At 44.0% G+C, this 15963-nt stretch overlaps 1 pseudogene; it reads left to right on the top strand.

Annotated features, from left to right (window-relative positions):
- Window positions 1-3902: 3902 nt before the first annotated feature.
- On the top strand, window positions 3903-4941 carry LOC143784951 (secretory carrier-associated membrane protein 2 pseudogene; annotated as a pseudogene).
- Window positions 4942-15963: the final 11022 nt, after the last annotated feature.

Here is a 15963-nt window from a genome sequence, read left to right on the forward strand (position 1 = left end):
TGGTCTGGTCACATGCTCCTACATGAGACGACGTATTCAGAATTGTGTAATATTTGAGAAAGGCTGAAATAGCAAGTGCAGGAGAAAAATCTGTAATGCAAATATTTTAGTAAGTGCTACAAAATCATGTCCCAAACACATTTGTTAAAATAAAGATGAAGTGGGCAACCCTTTTAATTTCAAATTGAATTTTAGATGTTAGAACACTTTAAGAACACTTGGCTTCCAATGAAATTGTTCTTAATGTGTTTGAGAGATAGAAAATATAGACTGTGAGTTCCATGGAAAACAAGGATTGATGTGAGTAATGATCCCTGATCAATTCTGCAGAATATACTGGCAGCAGGAAAGTGAAAAATAAAAAACTCTCTGAAGTAAAAACAACTTAAACACCATAAGAGTATATATTATCAATTTAGAATGCAACCAAAAAGTCACTAATTATTGGAAGCATATGAACTATTGAAGGATGGCAGAATACATGCGGAAAGTTTGAACTAGCAGAACGAGGTCTTGATAAATTTGGCATTTAAGCCTCTTCAATGTCTTAAGATACATGAAACTGTATCTTCATATTTTATTTTTATCTCTTTAATAGTCCAGGGTACCACAAACTAGGGTATTATTCTTATGATTAAAGCTTTTGAACTTTCTTTTATAATGGAAGTGATCATCCATTTCTAATGCCATGAATCATTCTTTTGTAAAACTGCTCGTTTAAAGCTAAGCACTAAAGCTCTATTGTATAAGCTGGGAGAAAAAAAAACCTCAGAAAGTAAGGATATGTTCACATGTAGCAAAAATTACTCAGAATGTCACATGTATCTGAATGAAGCTTGCACAGACCCATGTGATTACCACCATGCAACCCATTTTCAGATGAACAGAACTAATTTTCAGTTATAGAAATTTTGGCAATAAATCTGCTTTGTGTAAACTGCTTTTAAATGGGTTGTTTACGACTCAAATATTGATTACCCATCCTTAAGACAGGTCATCAATAGTGGCTGTGGGATCTGGTGACAGCTAATCAGTAACGGTGCTGCATCTTAGACCCCCACCAATCTGATATTGATGATCTAGCTTGAGAATAGAGTCTTTGAAAATGCCCTTTGAGGCGTTATGTATCATTGAGGTGTGTCATTGGGGTGGAATTGTATGAAGACCATACGATTCTATATCTATATGTTGGGTTTCAAGTGAAATAGTACTGAAAAATGTCACTAGAAAAAATAGTATTAATAGCAGATTCTGAACTCTTATTGCAAAATCCTTTTTTATGGAGTCTTCCCTTTATCGCTGCCTTATTCCAGACTTTTTTGATATAAACAAATGCTCTGAAAATCTTTGGCATTACATTACCATAGAACGACAAGGCTCAATAGCAGAAATAATGCCTGGCATGTTTTTCATTGATTCCCATAAAACTTAATATCATAGATCCTGAGTTGTGAAACATTGCGTTTCATTTGTGCTGCCGGAGCATGCCGAATTAATCATCTATGGCAGAGAAATATTATCCACTCTGGGAGTAGGTGTAGCACAGTCTTTCCCCAGGAGGGCAATGTCCCATTGAGCATTTTTTCATGGGTAGAGAACTATTCATAAAAAGAAACATTCATCACACTGTGACACAAAGTAAGATGAAAGGAGAAGTGCTTTGGAATGATTTCTTCTTTACTATTTGTGCAATAAGAATATGAGGACACTTCAAATCAAGTATAAGCATATTTCTGCAAATAGGTAAAGTGAGGCAGTGGCAATATGTTTGATTGATTCAGAAATAGTGTAGATCCATCACCATTGGTATTCTTTAGCAAGCTGTGTTTCTTGACTCCAGACACAGTAGGGGTCTCCTTTTTACCGGTGAAGGAACTTACTAACCTAATAGACCAAAAATAATATTAAATTACTCTTACTTTGATGATAATTGTATTCAAGTCAATTTATATTTTATATACAATTTAATTACGTAAGTTAAGTACAAAGAGCTAAAGACTCCCGAGAGGGAAGGAAAATGCGATTCATAACGTATGAAAGAAATCAGGTTGATTAACATTTTAATTAGTATTTACCCTAATAACCCCTTGGTGAATTAGGTTCCCACGGTATTCTACTAGATTTTACATAGTCTGTAGTCAATTCAAGTGGGTACTTAGTTTTAAGAGTAGTTTTGAATCTCAACATGCATTAACCTGGGTGGGTAAAGCCTACAAAGAACATCTCCCACTAGTTAAAGGATTCATCATATCCTCGTTATACAGATAGCCCACTGATTTTAATAGACTCTGTGTAATTCTTTACCTCATCTGTGGTGGCACAGTAGGGATGTTGTGCACTTGCTGTCTTAGTCCTCACAGATTCAAAGCTTTGACCAATACTGACAAACCCTATAATGTTATGCCATGTTTCTCAGTCACATAAGCTACTGTAACATTAAGGTTACCCTCCAATTCATATTGAAAATTTTAATATACATGACAACATACTAGGTTCTCTTTTTAACAATTCTGCAGTCTTTTTCTCATTCTGGAATATAAAATGATATGAATAAACATACTACAATGGCGATACTGGCTTGTAGGCAAATAAAATAACCCATAAATGAGCAGAATAATGTATGCAAAGTAGACTGAAATAAGGAAAAGTGGCCAGATGGCGCATACGTCCTTTGTCAGAATGGGATCGTTGAGCCTCAAATATCAGATAAATACATATGTCGTGAAACTGAGTGTATGAATCCATTTATTTGGTCCTGTTTACCATGTTTACTTTATTATTCCCTTTCCCCCTTCCCTTACCCCTCAGCCTACTGATTTCCTCACTGTCACTTTATTTATTGTTTGTGCATAACAGATATCTTTGAAAAAACATCTTTTCATAGGTCGAAACATTGAATATCATCTGTACACTCCATTTCGCCTGATCTATTGAAATATCAGGGTTAAACATAATCTACTACATTCATTATCTTTCATGCTGAGGATATCTTGATCCAAGTTAGTCGCCAAACTTATCATCAATGGCAGAAAAATATTACCCACTCTGGGAGTAGGTGTGACACAGTCTTTCCACAGGAGGGTCCAAGCAACTAAGTACTTACTCCTTACTCCATTGCATGGGCTTTCTTCAACTTCATTAGCAGGAGTTCATCAGTTGGATTGTTTAAAGGGTTTATCCGTTTCGAAACGACAAATTTGCAGGCACTCTGACTGACTATAGACTTATCACTCCTCCTCTTGCGCACACTGAGCATTGCAGGGATTCACCGCTCTCTGACCCGGAATTGGGTGGTATGTATGCATACATACATACACTAGTATGGAGCGAGGTTGCGTCCTTTAGTCAGCAATGCCCACTGTACAATCCATCGCTAGCAAAGGCCTCACTCAACACAAGTGTATGGAGCAAGGCCATGCCCACTGGATGGGCTCTGGCCGGGAGTATGTATAACAAATACATACCCTCCGGTCCCAGCTCAGAAACTGGCACTGTGCACTAAGGGGGATTCATAAGTTTGCAGTCACTCAGAGGGACAGGCTACTGCAGTGTTTCACAAACTGCAAGGCTGATCTCACCAGTGAGGCACCCCTTAGTTATTGGTGAAGGCAAGTTAGGAATGTGGGATAAAAAAAAAAATGACCGTTTGATGCAAAATCCATTTTATGGCTGCAACAATGTCTGGTTTATTAACGTAATTCATTTATTAACATAATAATTGAGTCCGTTGAATAATTAAGTCCGTTTTTTTAACGTTACATGTGTACTGCTTTCACAAGGCTAAGAAAGGAAAATTGAGACAAATTTTAAATTTAAAAATGGATTTCCATTTTGAATAGTGAAACATAGACATAATCTATTTTGACCTGATGACCAAGATATCATTCAAGAGGTACCTGTCTGAGGAGGAGTCCCGGCTGGAGGATCCAGGGCTACACTTTGACCCTCAAGAAAGGAGCCATGTCCGGCTACGACATCAACCCTTTTGCAGGCCCCGTGAAAATTAGCCCTTTCCAGGATCCTGCAGTCATACAAATCACCAGCGGCGGCCATGAGAACTTGGAAGAATTCAACTCTTTCTCTGAGAATTCCCATTTGACAACAAATCAGAAAACTTTGCCGGTTCAGCCCGTGATCCCTTCTGAGCCTGCTGTCCTACAGCCATCCATAGAGCCGTCTCCCCAGGTGGTAGCAGCGGCAGCACAAGCTAGCCTTCTCCAGCAGCAAGAGGAGCTGGATCAGAAATCAGCCGAGAAACAGAAAGAAATGACGAATGTAAATATTAACTTAAGAAAGGACAAATTGTCCACCTCTTCCTACAAAGTGTCCCATCAAACCATGCTTCTACCAGGACTTCTCAGCAGATATTCCAGCTGATAATCAGCGCACATGCAAAATGCTGTATTACTTGTGGATGTTCCATGCGGTCACACTTTTACTTAATTTTCTGGCTTGCTTGGCATATTTCACTGCCGATGCTAAAGCTGGTGGTGTGGATTTTGGCTTATCCATCCTGTGATTTATCCTGTTTACACCTTACGCCTTTTTATGCTGGTATCGGCCAATCTACAAAGCATTCAGGACAGACAGATCCTTCAATTTCTTTGTGTTCTTCCTAATCTTCTTCAGTCAAATCATCTTTTACAGTATATCATACATCCCTGTCTGGGGAGACAGTGGCTGGATAATAGCATTAAAGATGATTAAAACGAACACTGCAGTCGCTGTGATAATGATGATCGTGGCAGCCTTCTTCACTGTGAGTGCTGTCTTATCTCTGTTCCTGCTGAAGAAGGTTCACTCACTGTATCACAGAATGGGTGCAACTTTCCAGAAGGCACAGGAAGAGTTCTCACAAGGCATCTTTACCAACCGCACAGTTCAAAACGCAGCTGCTGGGCTGCCACCTTCGCTGCTAGGGGGGCATTCCAGGGAAACTGACGACAGTGATTCCATTACTTCGGGCTTTTTTATACTTCTGACTATTATCATCTTTGTCAGTACAATGAGGTGCAAGTACAAAAGTTTGAGTATTTCACATTTTTAGTCATTTACTACTTTTCCTTTTTTTTTTGCTTCTGAAAATAGATCAAATATCAGATTTACAAAATAATCACCTTTTTATATAAAACTAAAATAAACATATTAATGGGAAGGGAAAGTTATATCAGTTAATAAATTTAAAAAACTGAAGAGGCTCTTTTTTGAAAATACCAGTCTGCCACTCTGAAACACTTTAATCCAAGATTGGTCGTTTGTTAATGCTAAAGAACTCAATGTCAATGGTTGTCCCGCAATTAAAAATTGTCTAAAATCCAGACGGAATCTGGTAAATTTCTGATTGTGGGTGATCTCATACTAAATGTTAGATAAATAATGGTCAAATTAGTCAACCATTTACTGCCTACAGTATGATTGTGTCAAAACCCTCCCTTGAAGGCATGCTTCACTTCAACATGCGTCATTTTTGGTTCTTTACACTTGCACGACCTTGCGATTTTTCGCTGTTGCATTTTTGTTTTTCGCTCCCCTTCTTCACAGAGCCATAACTTTTTTATTTTTCTGTCAATATGGCCATGTTAGGGCTTGTCTTTCGCAGGACAAGTTTTACTCTTGAACAACACTATTCATTTTACTACAGTGTACTGAAAAATGGGAAAAATTTTCAAGTGCGATCAAATTGCAAAAAAGTGCAATTTCACAATTTTTTTAAATTTTATTCTTCCCATGTTAACTAAAGGCTGGTATCACAATTGCGTTTTGATCTGCAGCGTTTTAAAAAAAAAACGCATATGGTGAAAAAATGCATGAAAATGCATTTAAACGCTGCGTTTTTTTAGAGGCATGCATTTTTGCATGCAGAAAAAAAACGCGGCGTTTTGACGCGTTTACATGCGTTTTTTCCTGCGTTTGCGTTTTTGAAACGCATGCTGAGAAGTGTGTGACAGCTGCCAATCATCAAAATCAACTAGAAAACCCACTATTAATAGAATTAGCTAGGGTTAGGGTTAGGGTTAGGATCCCTAGGGTTAGGGTTAGGGGTAGCTTTTTATTAGAAGAATGTCCTGGTCACCAGGTCACTGCTAAGCCACCCCCACCATCAAGGTGATAAAGGGATCCAAACCCTAACCCTACCCCTAACCCTAACCATAACCCTAGGGATCCAAACCCTAACCCTACCCCTAACCCTAACCCTACCCCTAACCCTAACCCTACCCCTACCCCTACCCCTAACCCTAACCCTAGGGTTCCAAACCCTAACCCTACCCCTACCCCTACCCCTACCCCTAACCCTAACCCTACCCCTAACCCTACCCCTACCCCTAACCCTACCCCTAACCCTAACCCTAAACCTAGGGATCCAAACTCCCTAACCCTACCCCTAACCCTACCCCTACTCCTAACCCTACCCCTACCCCTAACCCTAACCCTAGGGATCCTAACCCTAACCCTAACCCTAACCATAACCCTAGGGATCCAAACCCTAACCCTAACCCTACCCCTACCCTAACCCTACCCCTAACCCTAACCCTAGGGATCCTAACCCTACCCCTAACCCTAACCATAACCCTAGGGATCCAAATCCAAACCCTAACCCTAACCCTTACCCTACCCTTAACCCTACCCCTAAACCTAACCCTAACCCTAGGGATCCTAACCCTAACCCTTAGGGTTAGGATCCCTAGGGTTAGGGGTAGGGTTAGGGGTAGGGTTTGGATCCCTAGGGTTATGGTTAGGGTTAGGGTTAGGAGTAGGGTTAGGGGTAGGGTTAGGGGTAGGGGTAGGGTTAGGGTTTGGATCCCTAGGGTTATGGTTAGGGTTAGGGTTAGGGGTAGGGTTAGGGTTAGGGTTTTCTTGTTTTTTCTTGTGTTTTCTTGTGTTTTCTTGTGTTTTTCTATAGAAACGAATGCAAACGCATGTGCTTAAAAACGCATGCGTTTACATAGACAGCAATACATTTTTTTGCCGTGAATAAACGCATGCGTTTTTCTGCAGCAAAAAAACGCGGCTAGAAATTTACTACAGGTTGCATTTCTGGAACTAAACGCATGCATCAAAAAACGCATGCGTTGCCAAAAACGCGTCAAAATGCATGCAAAAAAACGCATGCGTTTTTAATGTTAAGTATAGAAAAAAACCGCATGCGTTTTTTTCTGTAAAAACGCTGCAGATCAAAACGCAAGTGTGAAACCAGCCTAAATGCTAAAACTGACCTTGATTATTTTTCAGGTCAGTATAAGTACGCAGATACTGAACATGTATAGGTTGTTTTTTACTTAAATGTGGGATCGCTACTTCCAACAGGTGGCGCTATAAAGTTAAGTCCTCTTTTTCTCAGAAGAGGCAATTTGCATATTTAATTTCCCAGAGGAGCATTGCATTGCGAATAAGCCTCCTTACCTTGACAAGCCAACTGGTATGTTACTCTCCATAAGGAGAAACGTTACCCCTTAGACCCCAGTCCAGAGCCTCTCACCTAGCCAAATCATTTCTCATGCTTCGTACTGACCAGGGCCAACAGCCCGAAACACCGTGTCTGCGAATTGAGATGCTGATTTGGCTTTTATCCTAAGTCATATTGCACGACTCGTTAAAGGGTTGATTGTGACTTGTAGGATCGCTACTTCCAACAGGTGGCGCTATAGAGTTAAGTCCTCTTTTTCTCAGAAGAGGCAATTTGCAGAAATAAAAATAGAAAGTTTGTAAAAAAAAAAATAGTGCCTTTTTCCGAGACCCGTAGCATCTCCATTTTTAAGGATATGGAGCTGGGTGAGGGCTTATTTGTTGCAAGCCAGGATGACATTTTTATTGATACCATTTTGGGGTATATACAATATTTTGATCATGTGTAATTGCATTTTATTGTAATGTTGGGTTGAACAAAAAAAAACATTTCTGGCATTTCAAATTTTTTTTCCTCGTTACACCGTTTACAGATAGGATTAATTCACTTTATATTTTTTTTCAGAGGCGTAGCTAGGGTTTTGGTTTGGGGGGGGCAAACCTTCTGAGTGGGCCCCTAACCAGGTAAACTTGATTACAACTTGATGATGGGCCCTAATAGTGAATAGCTTTTAATGAAGATAAACTCTATGTCAAGACCAACATAGATATTACCGTCATATGGTCAGTGGTAGATACCAGTCCTACAGAACATATAAGAGATCACAGTACAGTTACAGATAATGACTTACCGCTGATGTTCTTTGATGGAATCATTCACTTTTCAAGTCTTTTCCATCTGGCCCAGACCGACATGATGACTTCTTCCAGCCACAACTCGGCTGCAGAGAATATAACAAAGACATATTTCAGTTCTCATATTTCAACCCCATCACCATCTATTCCCAACCTGCACAAACTCCTCATCCTGCTGATACCTCAAATACTGAGCTGCTGTTGCCTTACATGCCCCTATTACTGCACATGCTGTGTGGTTCCCTATGCATTCTAAAGCAACCCTCTATAATATTGTAATGCTGGGTCCCTTGTAGTAAAAGGCAGCACCCCATAGGCAGAACCTGTAGTATAAAGCAGTACCCCCATAGGCAGACCCTGTAGTATAAGGCAGCAACCCATAGGCAGACCTTGTAGTACAAGGCAGCACCCCCATAGGTAGATCCTGTAGTATAAGGCAGCACCTCATAGGCAGACCCTGTAGTATAAGGAAGCACCCAATAGGCAGACCCTGCAGCATAAGGCAGCGCCCCATAGGCAGACCCTGTAGTATAAGACAGCACCCCATAGGCAGACCCTGTAGTATAAGGAAGCAACCCATAGGCAGACCCTGTAGTATAAGGCAGCACCCCCATATGCAGACCCTGTAGTATAAGGCAGCACCCCATAGGCAGACCTTGTAGTACAAGGCAGCACCCCCATAGGCAGATCCTGTAGTATAAGGCAGCACCCCATAGGCAGACCCTGTAGTATAAGGCAGCACCCCATAGTCAGATCCTGTAGTATAAGGCAGCACCCCATCCCCATAGGCACACCCTGCAGTATAAGACAGCACCCCCATATGCAGACCCTGTAGTATAAGGCAGCACCCCATAGGCAGACCCTGTAGTATAAGGCAGCACCCTCATAGGCAGATTCTGTAGTACACAGCAGTACCACCATAGGCAGACCTTGTAGTATAAGGCAGAACCCCATAGGCAAACCCTGTAGTATAAGGCAGCCCCCATAAAAAACAATAAATACTCACCTCTCTTCCTCCTTGTTCCATCGGTGCTCCGAGCTCCCACTCTTCTCCTGACAGCAGGCACAGGATAGTGATGTCATCGTGCCCGCTGTCAGTGTTGGTGTCGGTGACATCAGACGCTGACAGGGGGAAGATGGGAGAAGGACCATAGCGCTCCTTCCCTCATCAATGTGGTTATTTGTATTGGCTCAATGCCGAAACAGCTGACCTTGCGGTGATGGGTGGGGGGCCCACTGCTAGCACTGGCCCCCGTGTCTGCTCAGGGACCCCATAACGGGAGGGCGGCAGAGCAGGGAGATCGATTCTCCCTGCTCTGCCAGTGCCACAGAATGTAACTGTATTAGCGCGCACAGTAGCAGAGCTCCGTGTGGGCCCCCTCTGAGCTCCGGGCCTGGGGTGATGGCCCCCTCGGCCATACGGTAGCTGCGCTACTGAATTTTACAGATTGGACAATCCTGAATGCAGCAATACCAAAAGTGTTTTTTTTTTTTTTTTAAAGTATCGTTTTATTTTGAACAATTTGGGGCAAAAGGATGGTAAATTGCATTTTTTTGTTTCTTTATTTTTCTAATATTTTCTATAACATTTTTTAACTTTCTACTTTCTTCAATAGTACCGTTAAGAGACTTCAAGCTGTAATCATCCGATCACTTGTGCTTCAGCCCTGTTATGTGCAGCAGAAGTCATAATCTCCTAAGAACACCAGCGACGAGCTGGCGTTCATAGATGATCTGCAATGACAAGTCTTCTGCAGACTCTTGGCTGTCATGCCAACCTGCTGGCACCCCGTGATTACATGATAGGGGCGGGTATTGTGACATGCTTCTGGCATACTCGAATTAAAGGCCGCTGTCAGTGATTGACATCAGCATTTAACATATTAACAGCCAGGGGCATAACTACCGCGGTCGCAGCAGTCGCCATTGCGACCGGGCCCCGCAGGTCAGGGGCCCGGGGCCGGCAGGTCAGAGCAGGGCCGGACTGGCCATCGGGCACTTCTGGCAAATGCCAGAAGAGCCGGTGCCAGTAGTGGGCCGCTGCACTGTTCCTCCCCCTCCCCCCGCCAGTGTCGCCGCCGCATTTAACTATACCGGCGTCTATGACACCGGTATAGTTCAATGCAATGATGGAGGAGAGAGCGTCACCTGACGCTCCCTCTCCCATCATTCCCCGCTCTGCCTCTGACAGTACACTGCGGGTGCGCGATGACGTCATATCATCACGCACCTGCTGTGTCCTGGGCAGACTGCAGCCGCCGGGAGCAGCGCGGGCAAAAGGAAAGGTGAGGAGAGTTTTTTTTTCTTTTTAACTGGACTGTGGGGCCATTATCGTGGGGGGGGGAGATGAGATGTGGGCTGTGCTCTATATATCCCTGTGTGGGCTGTGCTGTATATACCCCTGTGTGGGCTGTGCTCTATATACCCCTGTGTGGGCTGTTTTGTGAATTCTGCTTTTGGGCTCCCTCCAGTGGTTGTAGGTGGTAATGCAGTTGCCCCTGAGTTGCAGTCCTGGTCAGGTGTATCTGCTGATTGCAGTTCTGACTGGGGTATTTAGGCGTGCAGGATTCATTAGTCCTTGCCAGTTGTCCATGGTTGTTGGGAGGTTTTGGTCCTGGTTTGGTTCCTTCTGCCTTTTGCCAAATCAGCAAAGATAAGTGTCTGTTTTGTTTCTGTGGCACACATGCTGTGTGCTTAATAATTCTGTGCTATTCAGTGTTTTTTGTCCAGCTTAGATTGTGTCAGTATTTTCTCAGTCTTGTTGGATTCTCTGGAGTGGCAGATATACATTCCATGTCTTTAGTTAGATTGTGGAACTTTTTGTATTATCTGCTGTGGATATTTTTGGAAGGGTTTTAATACTGACCGCTTAGTATTCTGTCCTAGCTTTCCCTATTTAGCTAGAGTGGCCTCTTTTACTGAATCCTGTTTTCTGCCTGCGTGTGTCTTTCCTCTCCGACTCACAGTCAATATTTATGGGGGGCTGCCTATCCTTTGGGGTTCTGCTCTGAGGCAAGGTAGTATTCCTATTTCTATCTATAAGGGTATTTTGTCCTCCGGCTGTGTCGAGGTGTCTAGGGTTTGTTAGGCACACCCCACGGCTACTTCTAGTTGCGGTGTTAGTTCAGGTTTTGCGGTCAGTACAGTTTCCACCTACTCCAGAGAAAGTTCATGCGGCTCCAAAGTCACCGGATCATAACAGTACAACTGGCCAGGACTAATGAATCCTGCACGCCTAAATACCCCAGTCAGAACTGCAATCAGCAGATACACCTGACCGGGACTGCAACTCAGGGGCAACTGCATTACCACCTACAACCACCGGAGGGAGCCCAAAAGCAGAATTCACAACAGGCTGTGCTCTATATACCCCTGTGTGGGCTGTGCTCTATATACCATTGTGTGGGCTGTGCTCTATATACCCCTGTGCGGGCTTTGCTCTATATACCCCTGTGCGGGCTGTACTGTATATACCCCTGTGCAGGCTGTGCTGTATATACCCCTGTGCGGGCTGTGCTGGATATACCACTGTGTGGGCTGTGCTGGATATACCACTGTGCGGGCTGTGCTGGATATACCACTGTGTGGGCTGTGCTGTATATACCCCTGTGCGGGCTGTGCTGTATATACCCCTGTGCGGGCTGTGCTGGATATACCCCTGTGCGGGCTGTGCTGGATATACCCCTGTGCGGGCTGTGCTGGATATACCACTGTGCGGGCTGTGCTGGATATATCACTGTGTGGGCTGTGCTGGATATACCACTGTGCGGGCTGTGCTGGATATACCACTGTGCGGGCTGTGCTGGATATACCCCTGTGCAGGCTGTGCTGTATATACCCCTGTGTGGGCTGTGCTGGATATACCCCTGTGCGGGCTGTGCTGGATATACCCCTGTGTGGGCTGTGGGGGGGGCCGAGGGGGGCGGGGGGGCCCCATTTGGAAGTTCGCACCGGGGCCCATAACTTTGTAGTTACGCCACTGTTAACAGCCATGGGTGGATCATGATTCCATCTTTGACTATTATATGCACATGACAACTGATCAAATCGGCAGTTATAGGCACATGACAGATGACCAAATCAGCTGTCATGTGCTGGGAAAGATGCGCACTCAGCTCCAGAGCCTGCATCAAGGAGGGGTAGACAACCTTGGAGATGCTTAAACTACCAAAGTTCTAAAGGGTTTCAGGTAGATAGGTCAACTTGACAGTTTTTTGGCAGCAGTTCAGTTTATTCCTCTCTCTGTATTGAGCTGAGTTGAGAGGGTGGGGTGCTGGGAGGAAGAACTATCTACAATGTATGAGTATCCCAAGGCATCAGTTATCCAATCAGAACCTGTCAGCTATCGATTAGTAAACATTAAGGACAGGGCCAGACTGGCACATCGGGAGAGCGGAGAATCCTCCGGGGGGATCGCCTCCCAGTGGGCCCTCCCCCTAACCAGCACCAGACTCCTGCCTCATTCATTAGTGCCTGCTCTGCCCTGTTTTATGATTGCATGACCAGATGTAAACTTTATACCTCCGATTACAGCTGCGGGCTCACAACATTTGACAGCATGTGAACCTCAGCTGACTGACTGTCGGTAATGATTTTACCGCCGATCAGAAGCAGTGTTTGCTGTACTGTCTTGCACCTCACAGAGTGGTAAACAATGGATGTTCGGGCCCCCCATTCAAGTGAATGGGGTCTGGGTACTGTTCTGGTACCCGAACCTGGATTTATTTTTTACTGTTTGGCCGGACCCAAACATCCAGGGGTCCGTTTATCTCTAATCCTGTGACTAGAATGTGACTGGTGTTTGTACGTCATGTGAGTGTGTCATATGTCTAGCGTACAACTGGTGTGTGTCACGTGTATGTATCCTGTGTCTAGCTTGTGACTGGTGTGTATGTGTCATGTCTAGTGTTTGTATGTGGCACATGTCTAAATAATAAAATCTTTCTGTGCTTATAGAATATCATTGTTCTCGGCAGCACTTGTCTTGTTTACACAAAATTATCGGCTGCCGATAAGGGTGCATGACTAGATGGAAGCTAAGGGAAGATTCAGCAGCTAGTACCCCTTAAGCATGGTGGGCCCTTAGAATGATTTTCTCTGGTGGGCACAAACTACTCCAGTCCAACGCTGATTAAGGCCCTTGCCTATTTGAGGCTTCTTAACTTCTTAATGCTATTTGATGTACAGATGAAATCACAGAATAAATTGACCAGCCTAGGACATATAGGCAAAGGGATGTAGTTAAATCATCAAATGAAAGAGGACAGCACAGATTGGTCATAGTGAAATGTCTCTTTGTCTCCTCAATGCTGACCCTTTCATATCATCAGAGGTTAGCGCCCTTTTAGAAATAACTAAATGTAGGTCCACAGTTCCTCGTTGGCTCTCCCTGTTAATTCCTATTGCACCCTTTCCCAACAAAGTAAGAACTGACATAGAAAATGGCAGATCTCTGTCTAAGAGGTATAATGTTAGTGTGATCCCACCCCAAGTATAAAATATATAGAACTCTAACCTAAATTTAAAAAAGCTATATATAGCACCAGTCCCCCAGAAGAAGTTGTGTCAGGTATGTCTACTGATCTTCAAAGTAACTCACAATAGTAGAATAATAACCCGTGCTTATTTCATCCCCATCCAAATTCAGAAAATGACTCAATACTATTGTAAATTGTGTTGGATATTACCATATTTTTCAGACTATAAGATGCACCGGACCATAAGACGCAACTAGGTTTTAGAGGAGGAAATTAGAAAAAAATGGCAGGAAAAAATGAGGTCAATTCTGTACTAATATCCCCAGTCCTGGAATATATATCCCCAATCCAGGAATACATGGTCCCCTCATCCCCATCTTGGTATGCATGGCCACCTCACCCCTATCCTGGTATGGATAGCCCCTTCATTCCTATCCTGGTATGCATGGCACCCTCATCCTGGTATGCATGATACACTAATCCCCACCATAGTATGCGTGGCGCCCATTCCCATCCTGTTATACATGGCTCTCTCATCCTTACTCTAGTATGCACGGCCCCATCATCCCTATCCTGGCAGGCATGGGCCCCCTAATTTCTATCCTGGTATGCATGTCCCCCTACATCCCTATCCTGATATGCAGGGTCCCTAATCTCCATCCTGGTATGCATGGCCCCATCACCACCCTGGTATGAATGTCCCACTGATCCCTATCCTGGTGTGCATGGCTCCTATCTCCATCCTTTTATGCATGGCACTCATCTAAATATGCAAATTGTCTCTTCAGAGAGGAAGAGGACTAGAACTCTAGAGCCACCTATTGGAAGTAGCAATCCTAACAGTCAATGTCGACCCTTTAACGAGCCTTGTCACATGACTTAGGATAAAAGCCAAACCAGAATCTCAATTTGCAGACTGTTGTGAATTAGACTTTTTTGGCTCCCTCTTGTGGTCACTAGTGATATGACTCTGGGATTGTCTTTCCTCAGTTTGGCACCCACCTGGGTCGTTAGTCCAGGGGTGTTGCTATATAAACTTCCTGGTTTCTCAGTCCTGTGCCTGGCATCGTTGTAATCAGATCCTTTCTGTTTGCTCCTGTCTGCTGTTCCTGGTTATTGCAAAATTAAGCTAAGTCCTGCTTCCTTGTTTTTTGGTTATCTGTATAGCTCTTATTTTCTGTCCAGCTTGTACTAAATGTGATTCCTGATTTGGCTAGAAGCTCTAGGGGGCTGGTATTCTCCCCCCGGGCCGTTAGACGGTTCGGGGGTTCTTGAATATCCAGCGTGGAAATTTTGATAGGGTTTTTGCTGACCGTATAAGTCATCTTACTATATTCTGCTATTAGTCAGTGGGCCTCTCTTTGCTAAATATCTAGTTCATTCTTACGTTTGTCTTTTCTCCTTACCTCACCGTTATTATTTGTGGGGGGCTTGTATCCAACTTTTGGGGTCTTTTCTCTGGAGGCAAGAAAGGTCTATCTTTTCCCTTCTAGGGTTAGTTAGTTCTCCGGCTGGCGTGAGACGCCTAGAACCAACGTAGGCACGTTCCCCGGCTGCTGCTATTTGTGGTGCTAGGATTAGATATACGGTTAGCCCAGTTACCACTGCCCTATGAGCTGGTTTTTTATGTTTGCAGACTTGGTATGTACTTTTGAGACCCTCTGCCATTGGGGTCATAACAGCAGACACTGTGCTTCGGGGTACTGCCCCTCGTCAGTGCAAAGTGGAGATCTGGTTTGGCTGAGTGAGAGGCGTCTGACCGGGATCCAAGAAGTATCATTTCCGGGAAGTATGTCCCGGAACACAGCGAAATACTTCCGGGACACAGTGTGCCGGCGCATGCACACTAATGCTTTTAGGGAAAGCATACTGCGCGTGCGCAAGGCAAGATTGACTTGCGCACGCATGTACTACAGAGGACAGAGAATGAACTTCAATCCAATATTGCGGCCAGCATGCAGCCAGCAGGTAAGGAAAGGGTGAATCAAACACCCGAAAACCCCGCCCATATGACCGAAAACCAGTCCCGCCAAATTCCTGTGACAGGTTCCCTTTAACAGACTGCACAGGGGTTAGCCGCAGCAGTCGGCTCCTGCCTCCTGTGACCCGCTGCTCCGCAGCTGCCGCTTCCCCATCCACAGCAGGTACATCCAGACTAAAAGACGCACCCCCTATTTTCCTCCACATTTTTGGAGGAAAAATGTGCATCTTATAGTCCGAAAATACGGTATATGGTCAAATGTGCTTATTAGTGTCTGAAACTGACAGCTTGAGGCCACTGAGCAAA

This window comes from Ranitomeya variabilis, chromosome 7, assembly GCF_051348905.1.
Source record: "Ranitomeya variabilis isolate aRanVar5 chromosome 7, aRanVar5.hap1, whole genome shotgun sequence".
NCBI classification, from domain to species: Eukaryota; Metazoa; Chordata; class Amphibia; order Anura; family Dendrobatidae; genus Ranitomeya; species Ranitomeya variabilis.